Below are 17,782 nucleotides of genomic sequence, written 5' to 3'. Positions count from 1 at the left end.
AAATGGTTACAAAAGCAAAAGTGAAAAACGATGAGCCTCGTGCTAAAACTAAATTTAATCGCAATGTGAACAAATTCCTCTGGTCTTTTTTTTTGCTAAAACATCAAAATTTGGTTGTGGCAACATCTGGCGGGCCAAAACGAATTATCCAACGAACCGGATTTGGCCCGCGGGCCGTAGTTTGCCCATACCAGCTATAGAAGAACCGGAATCGTTCCCTTATCATACTTCAGATCAGCGGACGGGCGCTGGATTTGATTTGAACCCGCGATATTTACCGGCGATGCCAATATTTCTAACACAAACACTCTAGCTGTAATATTTCAGGAAATCTACTTTATGTGTAACATTAAATATTCAACTCAAACAAACAAAACGACGCCAAAAAGTCTACAACGCTTAATTTTCCTCGGAAAGTGGCAAAGTATTTCTCGAAATCCAGCGGACATCTAACTGAGCGTGTAAAGGTCATAAAAGCTATAATTAGACTTACTTTGAATAATTTACATACACGAACTACGTCAACTATACTTATTATATAATTTCAGTGGGCGGACGCTATCGAAATCATAGTTTAGGTGAGTACTGTGAATAAGATAGATAAGTGCGTCAACAAAATAAATTGAGAGAGCCATTTAAAAGGCGGAAGTGAACGAAAAAAAAATACCCAGCCCCAAAAAAGGCGGACGTACGCGAAAAACGAACCCAGCACGCCAATAAGGCAGACGTGAACGAAATGAATCGTATCAAACGCAAAACCGTTCAATTTTGAGTCAAAATATATCGGCCGCGAACGAAACGTTGTAAATCGATGAACCCAGAGCTGGGTCATTTATTTTGCACGCTTCGTTGCACAAGGAAAGGAAACCGAAATCTCTCGTTTTCCATATGTTGCGCCGGGTATGCCAGTCCAAAGTACGGACAAATTAACCCGTTGGTCACCGCGTTGAAATTATCAGAGACAGAATAAAACTGAATCACCGAGTAAATAATAACGTTTCTAAATTATATTATTTTTTATTTATTAGCGTTTTCAAATTATAAATCCTAGAATGTTTTTGGAACAAAAGCGGCCAATCAAAATCGAGCGTGGATATTTTTGGGGAGCACATAATATAGTGTAAAAAATTAAATTTAATAAATAACAACGAATGACCGTTCAAATTTTTAGGTAATTTGGGTAAAATTACTTTTCAATCAAAGCAGCGGGGGCGTTATTAAAGAAAATAATAAATTTAAAATTCAAAATTAAATTCCTTTTGGTTGACGAATTTTGGCATGTCCATTATGAGGTCAGAAAACAATTCGAATATTGGTAATTACACTCTACCGAGTATGGCCCGATGATGTGGCGTGGATGTAGAGTGAGTTTTTATTGTCGTGCCAAGCAAGATATCTTGTACTCAAACATTGATTTTCTAATTTGACACGTCCATTACATTGTTATGTAACAGATGGCTTCCTGCTGGCCTAGCGTTCACAGATCTCAAGCTCAAATGCTAACGCAGCGAAATTAGAAACTAAAGAATTTGTATATTTTGCCAAACACTAAATCGACTATGATGAGTGGACTTTATGTAGTCAGTATATGTGTGTGTGTGTTCCTATTTGGAGGGTTGTCTGATTTATAAACTCTTGGTTAGGGTAGTTACCGAGGAAATAATTTATGAAACATCGCTTCTCAAACTGAGCCCTCTTCCCGTAGTGGGCCACACGGTGGTTCTCTAGAATAAGCCGGAAATTTTCAATTTTTTATGAAAAAACCGCCTATACCACTAAAGACTGCAATAAAACAAAACGTAAGATGTTTTAAACAAGCCCTGTAAATAATCGTATGCGAATCAACAGCTTCTAATGAAATCTCGAGGCAGAGCGCTAACGATATCACTATTTTAGACTCCGACATGCATGAAATATACAAACAGTATGATTTACACATTTTGTTTCTTGGTTAAAATTTTACTCTACGTTTACCTAACACATGGTGACCATTGTACAGTGAATACTGCTTGCTAGAAAAACTGATTGACCTTTGTCATACCGGAAGTATTTATTTCCGTATTGCCAATACTTCGGGTCATAGCGTGAGTATAATCTGAATTGTAAACCAATCAAAAGTCGAGCCAATGCATTTTTATTCATAAAATACGTTAAAATTAATCGCTTTTCGAAGTATATGACTGTGGCCGAAATGGCTTATCTTATAAAATCACGCCATAGTGTGGATACCTCGTAAAAGCAATACCCATCTTAACGCGATCAACAGCGATTCGTAAATTACAAGGAAACAAAAGATTCGGTGAACCCCGCGTTGTCATGACAACAAAAACCATTCATCAAATCTCGAGTGGAACTTGTTAGTTGTAGACGAAACAGTTACTGGCGCTTGAATAAACAAACAGAAGTATGACTCCGACACTTAGATGTTAAGAACACTTGAGAAGTTATTAAAGTGCTATCGCGAACATGCTCAAGGGTTTTCGAGATCTTTAGTCAGATTAACTCGTTTACCACAGACATGTTCATTTGTGTGATGAATTACAATCTGATTCGAGTTTGTAACTGCTACGTCACCAATTATTCGACCTATTTCTTTGATTCGTTTTTATTTTAAATCAGGATATGTTTGAAGTTGGGGCATTGCCAATCATAACTTGAATGATCAGAATCAGAAAAAAAATCATATATACCATATTTTATGCCGAAATTTGACTCTTTTTTTTGCTCAGAGCAATGTTCCACGTACTCGCTCAGAAGTAAAGAAGACTCATCTCTGATCAAAGATGCAAATGAAACTTTGAAGAATCAGAGTATATGTAGCGTTCACTTTGTATTTTTTCCTAGGATTCGTCAACATCTTACATCAAACATTCAACTATACTAATTCTGATCTTTTTTTTGCATGGAATGCGCTATATGGGTTAACATCAATTTAAAGCAAAATCGGAGAAGGACATCTGGCGAACGTCCAGCGTCAGTGAAAAATAACCCTTTAAGAACCCATTTAAACGACTTTAAAAACTAAAGAGCCACGAACGATAGATTACGCCAATAGGAAGAAATGTACTATTTGAAAACCGCATAAAAAATAAAATCTTAAATCAAGCAATTAAGCTACTCTGGAACTAATATTGCCCGACACTGATTTTATTGTTAATGATTTGGTTTCTGCGAGACTAACTACTTATCTTTCTTCTATGCTTTTGCGCCGGCGGATCTGTATAATATAATGCAAGGATGCTGTAGCAAGAGTGAAGATAACTATCCTAAGTGATTCAAGATCCTTGAATCACTGACTTTATTTTTTTTTTACCTTTTATTAGGCTAGGTAAAATGCTATCCTGTCATACAAATCCCTAACCGAACGTAAGATAACAATATCGAAAAATTGGATCATAAAATTAGTATCCCAAGGTTTTTATTTTACGTATTCAGGCCTGCTTGTAAGAAACCTAAGAGCCTTTTTGACAGAGATATTGTCAAACACCTGAAATACAGGTTTTATGAAAATTTTAGGAATTTTTACGATTTTTTTGAAATATATAATATAATTCTGTGGAAGTCTTGTCCTAAAAGATTAATCTATGAGATAAGATCCATATATAATATGAAGCATCGGACCGCATTAAAATTTAAAAGCAATTCGACACGGTTGCCCACGGGGGTTCCCGCTCTTTTGATGTTAGTTCGTTCGCGTCCGCTTTTCAAAAAGCTTTATCAGTTTTTATTGATTTTTGGGTCGAAAACACCAAACATATCGATTTTGCGACGTTTCTTGATAAATTTCTTAATTTAGTCAACCAGTTCCTAAATATTTGAAAGTAAAAAGAGCGCGAAAATGTAATTTCGTCACAATACATTGTTCGTATTATGCATTGTCAGTCATAATGGGATTTTAATGTATTTGTGACAGCATTGTTACATCACAAAATACATCGGAAATGTTGAATCAAAATCAAATTGTTACGAAACAGGCATCCTAATTAATCTTCGTATACTTGAAAAAAAACACCGGAAATTTATTTCAAAATGAAAGTAATTAGTTATGGATCGATACTCTTCATTGCTTTTTGGCGCGAAACTTTGACATTGATCCTTTTTGAATGATTACAAAGTATTCATAAAGGATATTACGTCATGAACGGTTCGTTTCGATTGACTTAATTTACAAACCCCAACAATTTGAAACCAAAGGCGACGTTTCCCGAATATTTACCACTTTTTATAATCATGCTCGGCCAAGGACAAACCATATATAAATCATAGCATTTATTCAAGTTTTAAAGATAATCCAAGCGCGGGAAAATATTTTTGGATAACCAAAAAATCATTATGAAATCACAAAACCACACTTCAATACCGCATTCCCATGGCGACCAACGAACGACATATAAGGTTACTGTAATTTCAATGCGACTCATTTCAAAAACGTTGTTCTAAAATATCTGGATTACATTTTCCCACAAATACTAAGTTAAAATAGTATTTTAATAAGCGAAGTATTGACTGCGGGTGGCTTTTTTGGAATTGCTCATTGTCTGCTTTGAGCTTATACTCCTAAAAGCGACTACTAACACGTAAGGGTCGCAAGCTTTAACGTTCTCATCCTTGGATGAGGTGGCGGATTTGAATATGTTAAAGTTTACAATTCATTCCATGCAAGAAGCCATCGGTAACATGGGGGTAGCCGGGGAGGGGTCGGTTGGAACCTCATCCCCTTTTGAAATGTAAAAAAATGCATTTTTCAGCAAATTTTCGTGACTTGAAATGATTTTTAGACCATCAGGACTATTGAAATCCTACGTTATTTGGACTGCCTAGCTGCTGGCAATTAGAAATTTTATACCAGCCCTGACAGTTTAGGTAACTCACATACACACATCGTTAAAGTACCTAGAGTACCTAAAGAATACCTACCCAGAAATTATATAAGTACCCGTATAAAGCAATGGGAGTGTACACGGTACTCCCGAAGTATGTGAACCAAGATGGTGGACACCGGAACTTAATAATTCATAATTTCATTCCAATTTTGCTTATTTTAGTTCTATTCTATTATATTACGAGTCTGGAGACTAGCCAAGTGACTTCCGTAGTATTCGTACCTAAAATTATGGCCTAACCCTAACCTGGTACGCATACTACGAGTCTGGAGACTAGCCAAGTGACTTCCGTAGTATTCGTACCTAAAATTATGGCCTAACCCTAACCTGGTACGCATACTAAGTCCGGGGTAAGGTACGTAGTCTGCATCGCATCGTTATTGTCCGGCACTAATTTTCTGATCAATTTTATTCTTGTTCAGCTTAGATTAGGATAGATGAGGTAAAATGAATCCTGACTTAATTGGACTGGAGATAAACAGAACCAAGGAAAGCAGAATTTGCAGAATTGCAAAAGTCGAAATAGTACTATGTGCGAAACTGGTGTACTTTTTGCGACCCCTAAATATATTGCGCGCCCACCCTCAATGCGGAGTCGCGACACCCAGTTTGGGAAACCCTGGGTTGGGTTAAGTTAAATTGTGATATGAAAATCTGACCAAACGATAACCTAGTATAAGATAAACAGAATCGAAGATAATAATGGGCGATAATATAATAGTACCATATCACGACTCTACTTTCCGAACGTTAATTTCCAATTTCATTTTTAATTTTGTCTTTTTAAATATAGCCTCGTATTATTTATTATATCGCGCTTTCGCAGCTGAGGCCATAACCCTCCATTATGCGTTCACTAAGGTAGCTATTAAGTGATTATTACGGTTGGTTGAATCGATTTTATTTTGTCATAATTGGCTTTTCAACCGGTCAGCTGTTTTTCAATTACCCTTTTGTGAAATCACAATGTCACGAAAAGTGGGATTGTGACGCATAATGAATGTATTGTGATGACACAATTGAAACGACAGAAGTAGATTTAGAAGACGCGGTAGAGTCGTCGAAGTGATTTTAACGACTTCGCGTCGTTGGAAACGAAGTGTTTTACGAATGTAAAAAATAAATCTCACAGTAACTTCAATAAGACGAATTGTTCATCGATGAGGGTTGCCATGTTTGAAAAGTTTGGTGTTCTAGAATCCTATATTGGGAATAATTTCGTACTGGAATATTCGAAATGAACACATTTCGCGACAAACTTATGAGTCATGGGTGAAATCCATGGACCCAAATTGTTTGACCCCAATATAAGAGCACTATGTTGTTATCCAACATGTATTTCAACCGTTCAAACCAGAAAGTAGAATAAATTTCGCGTGTATACAAAGCATTGGTGGTAAGCTAGCTACTTATAGTCATACTTGCCTAAGTATTTCGTAATGCTAACATGTGCCAAAGACTACGTAACTGATAACTAGGTAATGAAACACCGCAACCTATGCGGCCAAAGCTCAATCTATCAGAATAAATTACCCTTTTTTAAATAATTATAAATTATAGCTGTGGATAGGCCAGCGTGTTTATTCCATACAAACAAGGTTAAGCAAAGTTACTACAATCGTGGTTTCGTACCAAGTTAAAAATTAACGAAACGTAAAGTTCTATTGCAAAATCTTAATTTTCGGCTGTTAACCTTATCTCGAATGGGCTCTACACAATCCGTTTTGCATGAGAAGTCAAGGCCGGTTGAGTTGCGATTTCTGATCATATAGTTTCAATATATCAAATGCACATATGCCATGTCAATTCATTTTGTAAAATACTCCTCTTAGTAACTTCAATATAACGAATCGTCCATATCCGAACTCTATAACATATTCTATAATTCTATACTCGAAAACCTATCAAATGCCCAACAATAGCCGATGTTGGCGTCGTAACGACCTTTAATCAAGTAAATTATTTACATCCACGTAATAACATGTGCTAAAGCCCTAAAGGCCAGATAACTTATGATCAAATAATTAAAAAAAAATTCACGCGTCTTCGACGCATTAATCGTTACTTAACTCCTGTTAATCGAGTATTCACATTATACCATAATGTGCAAACTGACTTTGACAACAATAACAGCGAAATCATGCATATTTAACAATTTATTTCTCACAGCACTCCGATTAGTCGTGCTTGGAGATTACGGTTCCCGGGGGAAGACAGATTAGGAATTTAACCTTTTTAACACGACTCTACAATAAAAAAGCGCTACCGTGAATTTTGCTCATGTCAGCTTTACCTAATCACTGAAAATGCGTAATCGCGAATCAGAAATGGCCAAGCTGTGTTTAGGTACTCCCGAAGTATGTGAACCAAGATGGCGGATACCGCAACGTAGTATGTGTACCAGGCTAGGGTTAGGCCATAATATTTCAATTTTCCTTATTTTAATTCTATTATGAGTTCGGGGACTAGCCAAGTGACTCCCGTAGTAGTTGTATCTAAAATTTTTGCCTAATACCTTACCTGGTACACATACTACGTTCCGGTGTCCGCCATCTTGGTTCACATACTACGGCTGTACCGTTTTTTATGTTGTTTAAACTATAATAATAATAATATTATATAATAATATTTACTCATTTTTAACCAAAATACTATATATTAAAAAAAACGACTTCATAAAGGAAGGAGCGCTACCGTGAATTTTGAAAATGTCTGGAATATTGAACTGGAGTCATGCTTATATAATATTGCTCAAGGCAACGTCGCATGCGGGTAAATTTTATCACATTTAATAATTTTCATACATTTCAACTGAAAACATTAACAAACTGCTACATTCTAATTGCACATCCTAATACACAGAGAGAGACAGTCTTAAAGATTAAAGGCCTCATTACGATTTAAAATAGAGGGAGCGCCACCGCGAATTTTGAAGATGTTGTCAATACTTTATCGAGGCGTTTTTTCGTATAATTTTTTAACATGGCTTAACCATGAAATAAGCCATTCCTGTTCAGCAACATTTGCAGAAATGCCGCAAGAAGATTGCCGCAACGTTAGCTCGTTTGGACCTGCCTTTATGAGTCACACATAATTGCTTCTTTCAATTGTGACGTGTCGAGGGGGTATCAAATTACAGGACTTGCAAAATTTGGAAAAGTATGCTCAAACAAGCATGATATAGACATGATTTTAGCGCGGTTTTACTATGGCCATGGTCATTAGGAAAAAAGTGCCGCAGAAGTCCGTGACGACCCTGAACCGTCAAGAAGATCTTAACCGCTGGTATTTGTCGATTTTGCAGTCATCAGTGGTCGTTTGCAATTTTCTATAAAAACTTCACAACTTTCAGTATGGGCTTGGGACCTTGGGGCCGGAGAACACATGAATGAAACTACTATAACACTTAGCGCGTTGGTAATAGCAACTCAATTATTGCTACTCTTCCCACTCGCAGTTGAGTGTTTAAGTTTTGAGCTTTGCTTTGAGCAAACTCGCATAAAAACTCCAATTATGTTTTACGCTGAAATATAAAGTATTTCACGACTTTTCTTATAGCACAGCCGGTCAAGTGTTATTTCAGTTGAGAGGACGAGATTGTATGAGAAGTACTTGGTGTATTTTGGTCAAATAGAGTTGTTTATCCAACATCTGCGAATATGTGGGAGTAAGGTCCATGTATTTTTTACCGAGGTGAAGTGGAGAGGGGGGGGGGACCTTTTTGGTGCAACTCAGACAAAACCCACCAAAACGGAGTAATTCGTTATTTCGAAATCTGAAATTTCTATTTGCCAAGTTAGATCGAAACACGATTAACGGGTGATACAAAAAGATGCCATGTCGAGAAGGAACACATAAATGTCAATGTATATTTATTTTAATATTGCAAAATTGTTGAGATAAACGTTGATTTCATGGTCTTTCTATTTTTTTCACAGTTTCAGTTATTTCTAAAATCGAGAATTCACTATATCTACTATAATCAATTTCGATTCGATACGAATAGTCGAATATGGCTATAATGCAAGAATGCCATAGCGGTAGCAAAGCTGATTATTCTTTTTAATTCAAGTTTTGCTGTGAACTAACACAAATGCATTTCTGCAGGACGAACTGCTTATTCTTTGATTCAGAAATCCAAACATATTTTTGTGTTTTTTCGTCTAACCGAGGCCATACTTTCCCAGGCAACCATAATACGTTGACACTATTCGAATTAACATGAAATTCGTGGTTATCTAACCATTTTCCGGAGTGCTGTATGTTGGGTTCCTATGCGCTCAAGAATGCGCTCAAGCATTGTTATATAACAATCAGCTGATAGATTTCTATTATGACGTATTATTTGCGTAACAATCGAACAACGATGTAACAATGAGATTCTATTTCTGGAGAAGGCGAGTCGGCTTGGTCCTGAAATAACACGCATTCTGATCCCTTGGGGAGCGAATTTAAATTAGTCACTGATATGCTACTATGAACAAGGCACCAGACAAGCAGTCACGGATATATAAACAACTGTTTAGTCGTTACCTCTCGGTACATACTGGGTATAGATAACCGGTAAATTTAAGATTGGATAACCGGGCAGTATGAATAACAACGATTAACCGATGGATAATTTGACCAAACTTATGCGCCTAACCTATACAATTGGTTAAATGAATAAAACCTATTAGTTTGTGCATATCGTAACGTGAATTACTTGCTTTCAAACCTTTCTCTCAGAATACGGCTCTGTATAAGCAAGCACCATTACTATTCAATCTGCTCTTCTAGAATAGCTTGAGAATTTTCAGTAATTTCACAACATATTATTGATAGTGTATATCCTCGCTTTAGGCGAAGTTTTTACAGTCTTTGAAAGTTATTAAGAGGTTAAACACTAGACCTTTCGCACTTGAACTTTGAATCAGGAAATGAACGTGACCAAGTTCAAGGAAGTAATGTTTTTAAAGTTTAATTTTCCTACTTTAGCAAGGTTACATGCTATCACTTGAATGCCAAGATTTACTGGAACTATCGAATCAGCATTACGCTCACTCGCAGACTATTTGTATTGACATATCTTAATCGCAAACACCAAATTTCCCAGGGCTATGATTTGTTCCCATATTCGGGTAAAACCCGCAGCCGTGAGAATTCTCGTGATAAGCGCCACGTAAATCATTAAGTATTATTTCATAATGTGGCGATAGTTTAACAAATGACAGAAATTGTTTGGTCATAATTATAAGACAATAACGAAAGAAAAGAAAATTCGTCTTCGATCGAAATTCTTGTATCGGGGACCTGCTCGGGATAAAAATTTCGGGTTCTATTTCCATAACACCACCTCACCTTGGATGTAATATTTTAGGTTGGCAATGCCGTGTTTTATTGTACTATAAAGGCAACTGTGAAATACTTTACTGTGGAATTCAAGAATTCTGCTGCACACTAACAAGAATGTAAATCTTCTGATCAAAATCAGACTTTCTCATACAATCAGTTTACAACAATGACACTTACAACAGCACGACTAGTGAATTAGTCAATGAGAAAAGCGATTTTTTCATAACAACAACAAGAAAAATACCAACACGAACAACAACAACATAATAACAAACCGATCCATAGGTCCACTTCGTGTTCAGAATAAGAGAATAGGTCTATATGAATTTGGCACCTCATCGCTCGTGATTAAAGTATGATACATCAATAGTCAGGGCTAAGTGGTTATTTGCTTGGTCAATGTTTCCCCCCGATTTTTCCATCATCACTATTTCTATTTGAGGTTCAGGAATAGGAAATTGATTTAAGCAATCCTGCATGAAGCGCGTCGTTGGTTGCATGTTACTCTTCCAGCAGTACTCTTTATACTTTTATCTTAGTGAATCGTAAATTTGTTTTTGCATTAAAACGATGTTAGAATGCGCCATGAACAAACGCTATAAAACGGCAGGTGTGGCCAAATGCATAAAGGCTGGTCGTAAACTGATCGGAAATTGTAAAATGCAATTTATAATAAAACGCCCGCAATGCAAATATCAATGCAGACGGCTATAAGGTGGTAGGATGTGAAAATAGGGGAGGGATGTATAATTTATTTATTTTGGGGGGGTTGGCGTACCGTTGTGACGTCATAAATTATAGTTGAAGACAGAAGATAGCATTGTTACGTTTCAAATAGAGCTGTTGATCCGTAGTTTAAGATTTACTTATTTTAGGAGAGGTGTTACATGGTTGTGACGTCACAAATAGAGCTAAAAGCAGGGGTATCCAAAATCCACCCTCGAAGGTGAGTGAGCACGTGTGCTTTCGCTTTGAGCATGTTTCATTAATTTTAAACCGCAAAGCGGATGCAGACCGCTATAAATCCTTTTTAATTTGAATTTACATTGGTGTGAGTTTATTTAGTGCAATTCCGTAGACTTACTTTGAACAAATCTGGCCATGAATAATACGCGCTTTTATATACATATTATATATTGTCCTCGCTTAGTTGTGTGATGATTATAGCCGGATGTGTGTGGGTTTTACAACTATGACTCACAATGCATCGGTTTAAGTTGTCTATGATGAAATAAAGTCATTCCAGGAAATGCATTTTATGAAATTTGAAACCCGACATAAAAGGTTGATGAGGTGAATTTGAGGACAGGTAATTTTATTTTATTATTATTTAGTTTTCCTTCCTGAAATTAGCTCTAGAGTAGACAACCTCAACAAGCCATCGTATAGGTTTTATACGACGTTTTCGCTCGGAGCAAGGCCGTGGAAAAGTGATTTTATTGAACAAAATTTCTAGACAAAACGCTCTTATTAATACTATTTTTTGCCCAGAACAAGTCTCTGGGAAAGCATATATGCATACTTCTGGAATATCAATGGCTTATTCCCAGTGTATATATATGTAGCCATAGAGAATTTATACAATGTTTTTGCTCAGAAGATAACAAGTATATACGAATACTTTCTGAAATTTTGATAAATAATGCTTTAGACAAGCAGCACAACGATGAAGTTTGAATACATTACGATCAAAACAATGCAATAAACACGCACCAAATTATTTAAACCCCAAACAGGAAAAACTTTGAATCGCTGCACACAAGCTCAGAGCATATGCAATCAAAACCACAAATAGGACCAATTTAAAGGCATTAGTTGATAAAATCAGCTGATTTTTAATCTTTTTACCAATTTTGTTTATTTTTTTTTTAGTTTTACAATATTATAGGCAAAATAAACACGTACCAGTCTCCATTCTCGTTGAACTCAAATATAAAAAGCGGAGTCTGCAATTATTCTGTCGGAAATTGCTATAAATTCGACTTTTTAACCAAAATTTCGACACAAAATGAGTTTTTTTAACCTCGGGCAATTTTAAGATATAATTCTCTACTTTATCCAGTTTTGCAAAATCAATTATGATGAAACAATTTTGGATAATTGTTCCATGCATGATTTGTCACGATTTTTGTTTTTATTATGAAACAATCGATGAGTCACGTGATATCGCAGCTGATAACCAAAACATTATATAAATCGAACGACGCTGCGATATAAAATAAAGAAACAAGGGCGTTATCTTAATTAAGAAACAAGACGAAAAATTGGGCGTAAAATATCCTAACAAGAAGACTATAAGGCTGTGTGAGTGTTCCTAAATATAACACATTCTAAGTTTTTATTATGCGTTCATAAGTAAGTATTACTGTAATAATAAAAAGCTATAAAACATTTGTTATACTACAGCAAATACAGTATTCCTCCCAAAGAACGTCAAAATCTTCCCCGATCGGGAAGCAAGGCACAAGAGAACACAATGCAAAATACAGGAAGCATTAACAGATGGGTTCAAAGGCCAAGTCTCCATGTTCTAGTATTGTCACGAGTATTCAAAGCAGATGGAAGTGTTTGTGTTATATTTATGCAAAACTTAAAAATAAAAAAACTCATCCCACGCGCAAAAAACAATAAAATACTTCTGAAAAATACGTAAAATATATTAAAAAATGTATGCTATCATTCGGGTTTCTCCGAACCAACTACTACTCTATTCTTTTGCGCTAGTGGATTTATATGAGTATAATGCAAGGATACTGTAGCGAGAGTGATTCATATTTGAAATATTTTTTGTCTTAGGAGGCTCTGTAGCAGGGGCCGGCAACCTTTTGTCGCTTGCGGGCCAAAATTAAAGGTTGCAAGTCATTGGCGGGCCGCACATAATTCCAAAAAGTTAGAAAACCGGACGGATGGCCGATAAATCCCATTTTCTCACATAGATCAGGAGTTGAATTTTAGGCAGCGCGCGAAGACTGACCGTTTAAATATTTTCTGCGTCATTGAAGCCTTTGCACTTAGCATCAACTTTTCTGCGTTTTGTTGCCATTTGTCTAACTATAATTAACCCTGCTAAAACGCTTAAATTATAGGTTCATTAAACGAGTAATTGTGAATTTTATACTTGTTGGATCCGGATCCGCGGGCCGTAGGTTGTCGACCCCTGCTCTATAGGATGAGAAACCCTTCTCTAAAAATGTTAAACACCCCCTAATTTTGAGGTGTGACACCTCCCTTTTATTCCTAAGTAGAACAAAATTGTATATAGCAAAATATCTCCTCCTCTCTAAATTTGAAAGCACCCCCCCCCCCCTCCTTCCCCCCTAAATTGAAACGCTAGGAAACATAGCGGTACAGAATAGACAGCGTTCCACTCAACCATCGTACCCATAACTTCACGCAATATAATGGATTTGAATTACTGTGAATTGGCAGCGATGATCATCTTGATTTTCAACAGTATAGTCCATATGTCAATGTTAACATAAAGAGTCAATAAATATTTTGAATATATTTGGCGGTAATTTATTATGAGACATATTGTGACGCTACAATATGCTTGAACATATGATTAATTGTTCGTCACACTGATTTTCAGTTACTTTTCTCACGATCTCTTGTTTGCGAACAAGTCGACTAATTTGAATTGAATAGCGCGGGAAATAAACAAACGATCTGCCAATCAATGTTTCGAAGGTGGTTAACCGGTTAATTTTTTTTCGGTTAGCAGTCAAAGTGTTTTATTGAAAGTTTGTAACATGAATGGCGGTTAAACGGTTATAGTTATCCGGTTAACGGTCGATGTGTTTTGATTGAGAGTCTATGACAAAAACGGCTGATAATCGGTTAATTTTATCTGGTTAGCGGTCAAAGTGATCTCATTGAAAGCAGTGAAATCAACGGTGGTCAACCGTTTAATTTTGTCTGGTCAACGGTAAAATCGTTATCCTTATAATTTCAGTCCTATAAATAACCCAAATAAATACTCAACTTCAAACGCCTACTCGAAATGCCCGGGGTTTGGCACCGACTGTGAAGCATCATCTCAAATCACTTTGATTCCGCACCCTGGTCGAACTTTTAATGGCTTTTAATTGATTTTATTTTGTCAAAAATGCTTGAAAGCACGCTTTGGTGTGAGATTGATCGTATTGACCTGAACTGATTCAAGTTTTGCATAAATCGGTATTTACTGACGCATAAAGCGCTACCATGAGTTTTTATAGACTCAATAGATCTGGGTATTTTAGTCGTCGTCTGTAACTTTGCTCAGATACGAGTCGCTTTTACTACTATGGGAGTGCCAGTAACTTTGCTCAGAGATGAGTCTCCTTTAATTCTGAGTGAGTGTGCACAATTAATTCCCTTCCAATATTCGATATAGTTTCTGCAGCTTTTAGTATTTCAGTGTACCTTTGCTCAGAAGTGAGTCAGTTATACTTTTACGTGAATGTACGTTACCTGGTTTCGACAGATTTTAAAATAAGAAAAGAATATATTGGTTCGGAGTTATGATTAAACCGATTTATCCGTTTGGGAACGTCTACTTTAAACCAAAGCGTTCGCGCATTACTGCAAAAATAACACGTACTATAATAACCTTTGCATATGGCGTGATCATCTAACGGTCATCGCGATATCTAACTATTATTTGACACGCTTCAATAAACATATTAATCTATATGTCTCATATAATCGTAACTTTGAATATTTATTTAAAAAAAAAACAGTCCGGATACGAGTACCAGCTCGGCTTTTAAGAAATATTGACTCCGATCACCGCTTTTGGCACCGGTTGCAAAAAATACGACTCGAACCCCTAACGAATCTTAAGATACGATATCGGATCCGATCCCCGCCTCCGGTTGAAAGATTGACTCCAAATCCGGGTTTAAAATCCGGTTAGTAACTCCGAAAACAAAAAAATTGAGCCAGCCGTGAATTTTAAAATGCGACGCAATCTACGACTGTAATACCAGTAAAAACACAGATAACATTGTAGACAAATTGTCAATATTTTGAATTACGTGGAATAATACGTTTCTTTTACAATTTATTCAACTTAGTCTATGGCGTGATAATATACAAGTAATTTTCCATCGTGACGTTTCACGTTGATTGATGCGTCATAATTGTCGATATAAAATTTGAATTATTATTGTAACCTTTCAATGTAATGAGCATTCAATTATATTTGAAACGAATATATTCGACATAGTAAATTCTCGATTTTGAATAACTCGGAATGACAAAAAACTTTCTAGATTGGCGTTGAACCCGAGAACGGTACCAACATAATTAATCAACAGAGTTAAAATTAGCGTGCATCAGCATATCTCACGCCCTATTTATTTAACCCACGACATGCGAAACAAGGCAAATATTACGAGTATTCATTATAAATTGGGTTCCTGTGGTGCCAACTACTTATTCTTTTTATTCTATGCCAGGGGGGGGGGGGGGGAACAATGCTAGACGCAAACTGATTTTACTCCCCGTCTTGACTCCCCGCTCGTGCCAGTTTATTGCTTGATAATGTTATTTTACGAGATGTTTTCGTTTTTTTTTTGGTGCATGAATTGTTTAAACAAATTGAGATTTAAAGTATTCCAATCAAAACTGACCCCCATGTGTGCTGAAAGCTCCCGGAAGGGGCCACGAGGTTGAGAACCACTGCTTTATGCATTTGCCTTGGTACATCCGCATGTTTATAATGCAAAGATACTTGAAAGAAATTACAAATTGCTATTCTGAGCGATTCAAGAATCTTGCTGCACTCTGGCACTAATGTATTTATGAACGGTTCGTCTGAACTCAAGGTCAGTCTCCTTCATAGAGACATAATTCAACTATACTCAAATATAATAACAACAGTTCAAAAAATGACCAAGTTAATCGTTTACAAAATACAGGAACTCAATTAAAAATTATCTACGGCTGAACATAACTTTCAGTTAAACCAAACATTTTATACAAGGTCCACATGTGGCACTACATAAGAGATTATTCACAAAAAGGGAAGTTCCAATTCACGTCAGTAGCGGCCAGTTACACATTGACGCGAGTTTATAACTTATGTATATTATACTCCAATGAAAGACCAATAAAAATTTAATTTTCAAATTCGCATTTGAAAAAACATGATCAATGTTCCGAATGCCTATACCAAGGGTGGGCCGGATTTGGCCATGTCAGGTATATACGGACAAATCATATCAGGGTAAAGAAAAGCAATGCACGATTCACAATATATAAATCGTGACGAATAGATCTCATTGATAAGCATAGGTTTTATATATGACATGGGCAAAGTACGGCCCGCGGGCCAAATCCGGACGTTGGGTGATTCAATCTGGCCCTTTTTGTCAACGTCTTCATAACACCCCCTTAACTATCTTTTTTTGTTCATAGTGTACATATTCATGACATATAATTTGGTCTATCGTTTACCGATGGTTTCTAATAATCCGTTGCTGAATCCATTTGGCCCTTGGTCTAGAAAACTTGCCCACCTATGTTCTATTTTATCATATATATTATCACAATATATATAAATCTTGACGAATAGATCTCATTTATTAAGCATGTGTACTATATAATGATATATAATATTTATTCATTGTCCGGATGTTTGTATATATACATTCGAAAAGTTGGCTAAACTTTAAATTTTGATTCTGACATATCAGCGCAGACTTTTTGTGAACTACTTTGAATAACTGAGAAATCACGTTGAATTTACCGATCATTACTAACAGCCATAGCATTAAATTTTTCTATTTATAACCAGTTCCCCAATATCCAGAGGTTATTGGAGGTCACTTCACTGCTCCTGTTTGTTTCTAGTTCCTTTATTACGTAATATTAGCGATTGTTACGTGACTATGGCGACAAAACACACATATTTTTAATATATAGAGGTGTGGGGGTGGCTACACCCACCATGTTTATTCTTCCATGTCACGCTATTATCTTTGCATATTGTCGCACAGGGTCGAGCGAGTTTAATATCAAGCAGGTTTATTCATTGTAAATTTTGCACAACATGGTAAAAAGCAAAAGGTGTTAAACTTTCTCTAAATTTTGAATTGCAACGCTCCATACAAGAAGTCAATAATACGCAAAGAGATGATATTTCTGAAGAGTCGGATTTTTTTCTGCATTTTTACTCAATTTAATGCACCTAGTTTGGGCTTTGGAAATGAAACCAGCGATTTCAACATAATTTGGGTCGACGCTCTGGATTGAAGTTTCTGAAACTGGCCCTGGGGTGTTGGGCGGCTTCAAATGAGTCCTAGGTAACGATGTAGAAATACTCTTTTACTGAAAGTCATTCAGGCGACTATGACAAAATAGCATGATCACCAAATAATCCAGTTGAGTGTGTTTTACGATGATTAGGAAGTAGCGGTTGGTGTGATATATTCGTTCACATGCCTAAATGTATTTATAGATTTGAAACAATCATATGCTTCTTACTGGAATCGAAATTTGGGCGTCCAAGAGAAATTGCGTAGGCCCAAATAACCCAGAGGGGGTTCCCCCGGGACTTCATGCGAGGTGATTCGAAT

General features: G+C 36.4%; 1 protein-coding gene across 1 annotated transcript in view; it reads right to left on the bottom strand.

The window, feature by feature from the left end:
• LOC120345685 (uncharacterized) overlaps positions 1 to 17,782 on the bottom strand; it is a 63,646-nt gene that overhangs the window by 4,673 nt on the left and 41,191 nt on the right. The gene's annotated exons all lie outside the window — the stretch shown is intronic.

This window comes from Styela clava, chromosome 8 (assembly GCF_964204865.1).
Source record: "Styela clava chromosome 8, kaStyClav1.hap1.2, whole genome shotgun sequence".
Classification (NCBI taxonomy): domain Eukaryota; kingdom Metazoa; phylum Chordata; class Ascidiacea; order Stolidobranchia; family Styelidae; genus Styela; species Styela clava.
Note: the sequence above shows the minus strand (reverse complement) of the source record. Positions and strands in the feature narration are given on the sequence as shown.